This window comes from Passer domesticus, chromosome 5 (genome assembly GCF_036417665.1).
Source record: "Passer domesticus isolate bPasDom1 chromosome 5, bPasDom1.hap1, whole genome shotgun sequence".
In the NCBI taxonomy this organism is placed as follows: domain Eukaryota; kingdom Metazoa; phylum Chordata; class Aves; order Passeriformes; family Passeridae; genus Passer; species Passer domesticus.
In genome coordinates, this window is record NC_087478.1 from 33689533 (window position 1) to 33700883 (window position 11351).

General features: G+C 41.1%; 1 long non-coding RNA gene across 1 annotated transcript in view; it reads left to right on the forward strand.

Moving 5' to 3' along the window:
* Positions 1-11122, forward strand: part of LOC135300236 (uncharacterized) — a 31244-nt gene extending 20122 nt beyond the window's left edge. Inside the window, exons 5-6 of the long non-coding RNA XR_010362104.1 lie at positions 6759-6973; positions 10996-11122. This is a non-coding gene — a long non-coding RNA (uncharacterized LOC135300236). The remainder of the gene's footprint in view (positions 1-6758; positions 6974-10995) is intronic.
* The last annotated feature ends 229 nt before the right edge of the window (positions 11123-11351 follow it).

Sequence of the window (11351 nt, forward strand, 5' to 3'; positions counted from 1 at the left end):
TATGACATAATATAACTAAATGTTAGAGCTTCGATACTGAAAAAACTCAGAGCAAAATTCAGCAGATGCCAGGATTTAATCCTGGTGGAAGTTATCCCCAAGTTATTGCACAACAGGTGTTGACTACACGACCCCGCTGTGAGCTGCCAGCACCCGAGACCCCAGGGACCTAAGCATGGTGCAGAGCATAAAGACAGTCTGTTCTGAGAGGGGTGCTCCTCTCAGAGAAACATTTTGCAATTCCCCTCTGTTTTCTCTCTTGGTCAGCCAGTGAGTGCTGAAGAACCTCACTGTCAACAAGTGACTTTTTTGTTGGTTGCAGGAGACGGAGACAGCCCCTGTTGATGCTTCTCAGCATCCTGACAGGGCATTGATTCTGCAGTGACTCAGAAGGAAATGTGTCACATAATGAGTCACCTGCACTGCTAGCCACCTGCATTGCTACTCCCAACACCTCGGCTCTAGCAATTTAGGTCTCCCATATAAGCTGACAGTGACCTCATCTTACCTGTGATTCCTAGGGACGGTGAAAGCAAGAGATGTCATCACCATGAGGGAAAATTATCATGGAGCTGTTACTCTGGAGTTTGACATCTGTAGTCCTTTTTTCTCCTCTTCCATTTTGTTTTTGTTTTTGTGGTTTTGTTTGTTTTGGTTTTGGGTTTTTGTTTTGTTTTGTTGTTGTTTTGGTTTTGGTTTTTGTTTTTTATAAGGATGAACAACTGCTCAGGTTTTCAAGAAATGAAAACTCAGGAGAGCATTTTCAGTACACTACAGCCACTATCAGTATAAATATTACTTATAATAAATCATTGTACACTTTAGACTATGGATATCTAACTGTGATCCACAGCTGGACAAAAATTGGAAAATGTTTCCTTTTCTTTTTTCTTTTTTTTTTCTTTTTAAAAAAAATCTATTAAGGGATTACTACAAGGAAGAATCGGTTCACTTACAAAGTAAACTGGAAATTAAGAAAGCTGAGCCATTACAGGAAGCAGAATCTGCCCCAAAGAAGCTACTCCTAAATGCTACATATTCTTTCAGGGAAGGACCTAATACAGTAAACAATCTCTCACTTTGTTTCCATTTAGATAACGGTTTTGAATTTTACTTTTTAATTTTTTAATGTTACTTTTAAATGTAATGTTTCATTTAGTTTTTTAAACAATTTAATTAATTTTTAATTTAAGTGGGTAATTTGTTTCCTGTGCTAATGTTTTTAACAATTGCTCCACCCTCTCTAGTCTGGCTACTTAGAAAACACAAGAAGATACGGCAGCACACTGCACAGGGAAAGATGCTTCTCCTCTAAAAGCTGGTATTTCTAGTAGTAAAATACCACAAGACGTTTTTGCTTCTGCATCTCCTACCAGACGTGGATCACGTTCCCCTGAAGATACTAAATCTCTGTCTTTGAAAAGGCACCAAACCCTTTAAGGGCACCTGAAAAATGAGAGCCTGCCACAAGGTGCTGTCTGACCTTTTCCTTGTCACTCCAAACCCCATCCTGGGTGCCACAGAGCAATGACCACGGATGTCTAAAAGATGGCTGGAGTCAAAGAACATGACCAGAGGTGCTGCTGTGCTAGCATCAGGAAACTGCAGAATTTAATCTCCTGATTAAAAATACCTTGCATAATCAACAAATTGCACTATATGAGACAGAATTTCTGAAACATCAGCAGTTTGGTGATGTGCTTTCATGAGACTTGTCATCAACCAATATGCATATAAAGGCTTTTGATCTTCAAATCAAAAGGATGAATTTATCTTGATTCCCCATATGCTAAGTGAGATTGATTAGTGAAAGATATAATATATTAAAACTTCAGCTGATTAAAACTAAATTATTCATTGCAAATAAGTTATCTGACAAGCGGGCCATTATCCTGTTTCTGAACCAATCAAAAACCAATCTAACATTCTCAAGTTCTATTTTGCAAGTTATTTCCAAGTACTGACAACACAGGACAAAAACATTTCAGAAAACAAACATGGGCACTTACGTTGATTGTCCATCAATGTAAGATGGATAAGTCTGGGTAATTTGGATTGCTCTTAACAGTTTTACTGAATGTCTGAAAAAATATACAGATACATCTTATGCATCTTCCAGTACAACACTCTTACATATGAATTTTCTGTATCTTGCTAGAAGATATTTAGTTGTTAAGGAACTTGTTTTCTGTTTGGAGGAGGAACACAGTGAAGCATTTACTAACGTATTTTTATGTTTCTGAAGAGGTGGGTCTGAACAGCTGCAGAATGCAAAATGGTGGTCAAGGCCTTATGGCTTTTTTCAGGTTTTTCATGGACTGCAAGGCTAGAATAACCCCTTTCTCTTTTATAAAACCACATTTACACACAGCACTAGTGCTTTTTCTACCTATAACATCTCAAAGCTTCCTGCTGCTTTCAAAGGACCAATCTAGCAAACTCGTCTGTATTTCACACTGACAGGTTCCTAAGGAAGCAGCATAACATACCAGCTTGCCACGTTGCCCTGTGGTGGCAACAGTGGGATGTGGCCCTGGCTCCACTGGCTGCCACCTGCAGAGCTGGGACCAGTGCCCTCCCAGCAGCTGTCCACCTGCCCCCAGCTTCCTTCAAGGCTCAGTAGCAGCTAGCTAGGTAACAGTGCAGGAAAGAAACCCAGGGGAGTGAGGAAAGGCTTTTGTAACCCCCAAAGTGACAATTTATTGGGGGTGGCAGGCATGCTGCGATGCCTGTGTGCTCAAACAGCCCCATGGCCCAGCTGCCTGGGCGCAGCGATGGGGACGGAGTTATCTGTGCCGACATTATGGCACTGGTCGGTGGCTAAGGCTGGCACAAGCCCTTGCCAGTGGGCTGGATGCCACATGAACAGATGAAAAGCAGCACAGCCATGCCAGGGATCTGGCTGACTTCATCCCAGGAGCAGCAGCACCGGGGTCGGCAGCATCACACCTGCAAGTTGTTGGTGCCAATGTGCTTGGCTAAAAATTTTAGACTGAGATTAGTAATAGGAGTTTAATGGCTGCCTGTGAGAAATGGCTGGATTGAGTTTTTAAATGTACAAAGAGGAAACAATTACTTGCAAGGAAGGTTTGGGCAGGGGTTTTGTCTGTTGGAGGGTTTTCAGGCTGTCAGATTATTTGCATTTTACAGTCATCAGATTAGAAATACTGTTTTAATTCTTCACACTAGAAGATGACTAGCATGATTGGTGTCTGAATTTTGATCAGGTTTTTGAACATTTTTCTTTTTTGAAACCAAAATATCTACATAAATGCATCTTTCAAGGGAAAAAGTCACCAAGTTTTTTCATAATTAGAAGGATATTCTAATTATGGAAAGCAAAAGCTTTTATCTACTTTTTAAACATGAATGCTATATTTCCATCTGACTAGGAGGGTCACTAGAGTTTGAAACGGAGGTGCATAAAATGCATTTCCAGAAAAAAAACTGCTATGTTATTGAGCAAGGCTGCAGTTACTTAGACCCAATACTCCTGTCACAGTCCTTTTGGACAGAAAGAAGTAAAGGAGCCAGATACTGTGGATTATGTCTTTATTATTCTGTCTTTTTCCAGTCTCCTTTTGCAAGAGGAGAGGCTAAAGGGATGCATAATTTGCAGAGAATTGTTCTCCTCTAAGTATTGCATATCCTGGGTTGCCAGACTCGTGTGTGTAGCTACTAATAGCAATGCCAGACTTTTTCTAATCCAAACACTTTTTTAGCTGCAATCCTTCTCATTTCTATGATGCAACTTCATGTGTGACACCAAAGCATGACTGTAAGCAAGGCCAAGGCTGGGGAGAGCTGGGGTACATGACAGGCAGCACCTTGGTGGGCCTGAAGCTGCACTCTGGCTGTCACTGCCTTCCACAGTGAGAGATTTCATGATGAATTGTCATGGTCACCACTTCCTTAGCTTTGGAGGTGATCCTCCATGATGTGTCCTTGCAGGAAAAAAGCAGTTGACTCCAAGGTGGGGTTCCCAGATGCCAAAGCGTGTTTGGGCATGGTGGGGGATGAGATGAGTACAATCCCTGATGTATCAGTGTGCTCTGATGGCACTGAAGAAATCCATGTACCACACCTTCCCTCTGAGAGCAGCATCCTAGCTAAAGGCTTATAAAAATTCTGTCATGCAAAAGAGTAAATAGGAGCTAAAAAGGTCATTCAGATTTCACACTGAGCAGGGGGGTGCTAAAGAAAGTGCTGGATGGAGGCAAGTGTAGAATGCAGAACTATATCAAGCAGGGAACACAAAACAAAGGTCCAAGGAAGCATCCAGGCTAGCAAAGTGCTTGCCAAAATTTGAAACATTGAGAACAGTCTAAAAGATAGAGGTTTATGGGCAAGAATGCCCTTTTCCACTGATGAGCCAAATGGAGCTGAAGAAATTGTCAAAAGCCAGAGGAAAAGAGAAAGAAAGGGTCACTGATGAGATAGAGAGAGTAACCTAGAAGGGAATGCCAGAAGTAGGGGGAGGAGGTATGACAAATGGTGTCACAAACAATAAACATTTACTGACCTAAATCCCAAATAACACTAAAATGCAGTAGGGAAATCAAGCAGAGATTTATGTGCTAAATTTCTTATGCTGCTGAAAATGAAATTCAGTTGAACATATTTAATTCAGAATTAATGTATCCACAAGATTTGGATTCTGGGACAACACAAACCAAACTAATAGGGTGTTTTCAGTGGTTATCACTGCTCCAGTGATGTTCACCACAGCTGCATCCCACACAGTTAGTAGCTCATGATATAGAGATCTATGTATCACAGACCTTTAGTATCTACTCTGACACAGGGATCTGGAGAGTGGCCTGAAGGACCAATGGCAGAGGCAGTGCTGTGGGTCACCCAGCCAGGAGAGGCTGGCAACTACACAGGTCAGTGCTGGCACACAGCACCCAGACATGCCGTGGATGTCCAGCGTGGACTTTTGTGTCAGCTTATGACACTCTCCAGGCATGTCATGCAAGATCAGATTTTCATTTTGAAAGGTAGATTTAGAATAACTCAACATCGAATATATGATTTAGAAAGTACCAATGGATCAAAAATGTTTCTTTTATAAGATGTGAAAAGAAAATCACTTCAGGTCACTCCTTTGAGGAGGTAAACAGGAAAATATTTTTATATGTAAGCTGTAAAGAAAATAGCAATATATCTACAGTAAAAACTGATATAGGGAGGTGAATATCTCTGACATTTTTGTTGTGTTATGGCACTTTGGTTCCTTCTGTATATGAAGTGGGTTTAATTTTTCTGGCAATTTTAGTTTGGTGTAGAAGTAGTGTTTCAATACTTCCACCACTGCTATACAATATTCAGGGTATATCCCCTCTGGAAAAGTTCACAGTCTAAAATAAACAAGAACTTGGACTTGAGAAGTATATCTGTTGGCCAATGAGTGCAAATGCCAGCTATATCTTGCAGACAAGAGAAATCAGAATGCATTTAAAAAATATTTTGATTTTACTGATTTTTTTCCAGTTAATTGTTATACGAGAATTTCAGGGAGGGAATGTTTGTGTGGAAATTATAACTAAGCATCTCTTTTTCTCAAGAAACCCAAAAGAAAAAGAAAGTAATGTAATATGCAGCATCAAGGACGACTAGTGAGTTTTTATTTCCATCCCAAGAGATAAGTTTAGAAAGCAGGATCCACAAATTCTCTGTTTCTCTCCAGAGAACTGTAACAGTACAGCATTCACACACACGACACACATGCATGTGACACAGCCCTTAAAACACAATTCTTAGTTATTTTCCTTTCTGTGGGTGGGTAAAGCCTCAGTGCTCTTATAAAGAAGTGAAAGACTGTTTCCCCATTTTGGAGAATACAAATGAGGAATTATTCTAAAATAATTCAATAGCTTTTCTTTTCACCAAACTGTGATGAAATGCAAAATATTTTATAACATTGCAAACAAAAACATCATTGTTTGCATTTTTCCAGATTAATTTGTACAAATTATTGCTGTATTATACCACAGGAATTTTAATTATATGTTTCTTATGATAATTTTTTTAATGCATTAGACATGACAAAATGTATGAAAACGTTCAGTGGTGGTAAAACAATGTAAAGATACATTTTTATGACTAGGGTTAATTCCTTCCTCCAACTTGATTTTATCTTTAGTATTAGGAACATCTTCAACGGAAACTACTGAGGCCAAGACACAGAAGTCACTTGACTCTAGACTCAAGATATTTACTTGCTGATAACTACTGAAAATTTCATTGAATTATGCATTTATTTTATTTGCAATGGCAACAGATAAAGAATGGAATAGTTGAGGATGGACACTTGCAACAGAGCAACCATGTGGAGGAACACAGAGAAAATGGGCTGCTTCTGGGGGCAGGGCTCAAGGCTTTGCTGAAAAATGATAACCCTGGCTCCACAGCAGCTGACTGCTGGTCAGGGAACCTTTCAGGGCAGGTCCTGACCTCACACACTGCAACCTGGGCTCCGTTAAACACAAATCTTCCACATGTAATTACTAACTGTAACAATGATAATATCTATAATAATATTGAATCTTGTCTTCCCAAATCCTGCTTATGAAGGCCAGTGGGAATTGCAAGGGTGTCTATAGAACTCCTTAGGTAAATGTGAATTCACTCATGAAGTGATAAGCTAGCAGAGATCAATGCCTAGCAATCTGTATTTGTTTCAGCTCAGATCCAGATGATTTTGACAAAGAGTGTCCCACAATTCACTCCCTTTTATTGCTTTCTTGGTTCAACAGCTGCAAGTGATGGCTCCAGATACCGCTTCAGTGGTTGATGGGAAGCAAAATCCACATCTGCACCAGAGGAGAGAGCAATGCCACCTCAAGTACCCTACAGGTTGTTATGATGGCTGACTCATGGATTTCACCCAAGAAAAGGGGGAAGAAGCACAAAGGCCAATCTTCCTGGTGCTTCCCTGCAGAGCAGAGCAACGCAAGGCAGTGCTCTCAGGGTAGGTCCAGTTGATGTTTTGCAGACAGATGTGAGGCCTCTCCCACAGCTCATCCTCCCTGAAAACAACACAACTTTGTTAGATGAGCACAGAGGTCTGATTATTAGGGCTCCTGGGTTAAGCAGCCTTTTGTCAGTTTGCAATGTGACTAGCTGTGGGAAAAAAAAGGCAACCCAAGATATGGCTATCTCCCCTCAGGCTGTGATGTCATGATGCTCATGCTGGATCTGTACATGGCTGGATCACTGCACTCTGGTCCACCCCAGAATGGTCTTGCTGACCCACACAGGGCCAGTTCTAAGCTTTTCCAGATTTTATGTCAACGGCTGAAGGATGAACAGTACATGGTCTGGCATGAAGCTGAGCTCTTGTTTTGGCACAAAGCCTGCTGCCACAAAATTATTCCATTTACATTTTTCTAAGCAAATATGAACCAACAGAAGAAAGACCACTGTCTTTGAGAAACAATATTGGGAATGATGATTTATTTTCTGAATAAACCTCAATTGTTTTCAGGGCTCAGAGTACCAACTATCCTTTTACTGGTTGAGCATGAGAAATATCCATAAATGTCCTCAATAAAGAAACACTGGAGACTGAGTGGGGAATATGGCATAGGGCCAGAGTGTATCTGGTCCACTGAAGATATCTCAGATTATCTCATATTTGTACATTCAAAAAAAAAAATCATTCTCATCAGCCTTTGGCTAGTAGTTTACCTGGGTACTAGTACAGATTGCTAACAAGGATGTGGCAACCACAACTATTCCTGACAAAATAATTTTGTATCTTTTGCCAATACTAAAAGGAATAAAATTCTTGCTCATGATATTCCATGTTTGAATATAACTGTGATTTGTCATACTGCCTTTCTCCCAAGGGATCACTTGAACTGGAAAGGCCAAGCTAACTGTAGGGTAATCTAGTCCATTTAAAGCCCCAGTGAGCAGCTTTAACCTCCTCACTGGAGTTTGACAGAGGATATTGTTACATGACTTTTAGCAAGGCACTTCAGTTCTTTTTAATCACCTCTTCCATTTCTGTCTTGTCTGTTTTAACAGCAAACACTAAGGAAAGACTGTCCAGCTAGATATTTATAACACTAGAACCTTGATCTCTGGAGCTTTTTATTAAAATAATTATGCCTTCATACTAAAAAACCAGACATAATTTAATCAACATGAAAACAATGAATGTTAGAGTTGATGCCTACATTTTAAGAAGTTAGTAATGATTTCATGTTAAGAAATTGTTTTCCTGCAGATGAATTTTCCAGCCCTGAAAAAGGCAGGGTCCTTTTGGGGTTTTTTTTTAGGAATACATATCAGGATTACATTATTCTATATCTAGGATCTTTCTACTAGATTCAATAATTTTTGATTTTCTTATGCCAACATAATATTTTACCATATAGTGTACAAAAGAGAGACCTTTGTGCACACTTTCCTAACACAGGCCCGAGCAACAGATCTTTGTATTCATGCACAAAAGTATTTTTCAGGAAACACTTCCTGAATATGCAGAAAAAGTAATATTTAGGCTTTTCATTTGAGGAAACAGGTAGTACAATTTCTCCCAGCTAGCACCAGCCATCCAAGTGCCACACATCCCACCTATGCCAAACCCCAGCAGGGACACCCACCGTCAGGAGGCAGCAGAAGGAGTAAAAATTCCCCTCTCTCCCCAGTGACTTGCAGGAAGAATGGATCAATAGCTTGGATCAGGCACCTCCTGCTCAGTCAGCTAGAGGGGGTGAGATGACTTGTATCCCCAGCTTTCAAGTTCATCTGACTTAACTTCAAAAGAAAATTTAAAAAGTAAAATATATTTGTGTATGTGAGACACACGACTCCTGCCAGTATGAGATACTGTATCCCTTCAGTTGCCAGTGGGAACCAGTGCTGCTGCATAGCTTATTTAGAAGGGAAAGCATGTGTACCTGTCCCTGTGCCCAGGCATGCACCACCTGAGAAACTGCTGCAGAAACGGGGCTTTGATGTTTCCATTTCCAGCTATCACAATCCATAGTGAAAGAGGAAACATCCTGGATGCAGATATCATAACCATAAGTTTTACACAATATGAGCCATGTGTTTCAGGCCTGTACCAAAATCTGCAGGGCTCCCCAGCAGGCAGAGCAGTTTGTTTGCACAGCAGCCACAGCTGGAGTAAGGTCAGTCTCTTGTACTAGAAGGATCTGCTGCTTACTGCAAGAATATTTATATCACTCTGCATGTGATCTCTAAAAGACAGCAAGATGAGAGAAAGAGATAAATTGAGAGAGAGGGAAAGAGAAGGAGAGGAGGAGAGACAGAGGGAGCAAGAGATCTCCTTGGATCTTCATCTCTGAAGATGCTGCCATTTCTTCAGTGCCAATCCAAGTAAGAAGCAAAGCTAGGCAAGGAGCATGGCTGCAATATGAACCCTGGGCTGTGCTGGTGGTGGTGGGAGCATGGCAGGCCACTGAATTTAAAATTCTGCTTACTTCTGCTGAGACACATCTGACTGAGGAAGCAGCAAACTGCCTTGATCAGTTGATCTCCACGTGCAGAGCAACTCTTTTGCTCTCAGATGTGAGCAGTTCTTCCACTAGGACTACTGAAAATTATGAGCAGGATTGGAGTGGGAAGAAGTGTGAGAGGTTCAAATATTTGTGCATACAATATTTACAGCTGAATTTCTGTGTCATGAGACTTCACAAATAGCTTGACTTCATGGTAAATGAAAGTCTGAATTTATGGTCCTGAATGGGACCAGAATAGGGAATCATACTGGTATCCAAGGTACCTGAGACAGATTTATAAAACACCAGCACCCAATCAACTGCAGCAAAACTGAGACCTAAGAAACTTTTGGAGGGTTCTGAGATGCAATGTGCACATATTTATATATCTTGTTGAGCAGTGTAACAAAGGTGAATAAGTGGTCAAAAGTAGCTGTTGTTGCTCCATTAGAGAACACTATAATCTGTGATACAGTGGTGTTTCCCAGCTGGAAAAGCTCAGTTGCAGCCCTGTGATGGTAACAGCTACTGGAGTTTCCCAGAAATGCCAGGGTTTGGGTTTATGTAAGCCAGAATAGAATGTGACACAATTCAGTGTGCTGGGTGCAGACAGAGATCAGCTCTGATGCAGGAAATTCCCTCTCTCATCAGCCTAGTAACATGTTGCTGGTTGAATTGGCTAAGGAGGTAAGCAGCAGCTCTGGACTTAGGATCTGGGTTTCAGCCTTCATGGAGATGAATGTAAGATATGCCAGACCCTTTGCTGTTGTTCAGTCATCCAATGTGATGATCAGCATCCCATCAAAGCTTTCAAAGTAGCTTTACAGCTGCCTCTCCTTTTCAAGCAAGTGCAAAGCCCAGACAAATAATTCTGCAGACAAGTACCCTGGCTGTGTCCACATATCAAACTATCTGCAGGCTGTGGGGCCAGCATGAGACACAGGTAGTTAAGAGCACCACTGGGGAGCTCAGGAACTCTTCCCCAGGTATGACCAATCTTCTAATAAAGAAATGAGTTGGCTAATTTGGGCTACCTAGGCAGCATTCCTTTGGGGTCTTCTGTAGCTTCATGCTCATAACTTGCTTGAACAGGGCAGGGATGATGGGCTCCCAGTGGGACAGTGATACTGGAGTCCTCTGGCTTCTGGTGGGATGGCAGATTATTGTCAGCTGGTGTAGTTAGAGTTCATTTGTTGTGCTCATTAACACTTATTAAGAGGAGAGCACATTTTTGGAAATAGGCCTGACTGTCAATCTTGAAAAACTGTCAAAAAGCAAGAACTAGAATTCAGCACTTTCCAGCCTCCCAGGCTGTTCCCTTCCCCAGTCAAGACCTATCATAAGGGAAACAAATCATTCTTCTGCCTTATATACTGTGATGGTTTTCCTCACTCTGCTGGTTATATATTTGCCCATCATTTTTGAAAAAACTGTTGCAGTAACTCTTTATTCCCAGCTTAACTTTAAATTATAATCAACTTAAACACTTAAGTTTATGTTTTGGTTTTTTTTTCAATAGACTGTGCAGCTTGATGGAGAGAATGTCCTATGTGGCTCATATTCATGGTAACTACAACAGTTGGTCACATGGAAGTCATGCCAAAGAGACCCCAGCACCTGAAATAAAATATTGCCTGTCTTTTGACATAACCACAAGTGATGTTCCTTAGGCCTCGGTACTGGAGCCAGTTCTGTTTAATATCTTTATTAATGGTCTGAAGGAGGAATTGAATGCACCTGCAGTAAGTTTACAGATGACCCTAAGCTGGGTGGGAGTGTGGATCTGCTGGAGGGTAGGAAGGCTCTGCAGAGGGATCTGGACAAGATGGATCAATGGGCCAAGGCCAATTGTATGAGATTCAACAAGGCCAAGTG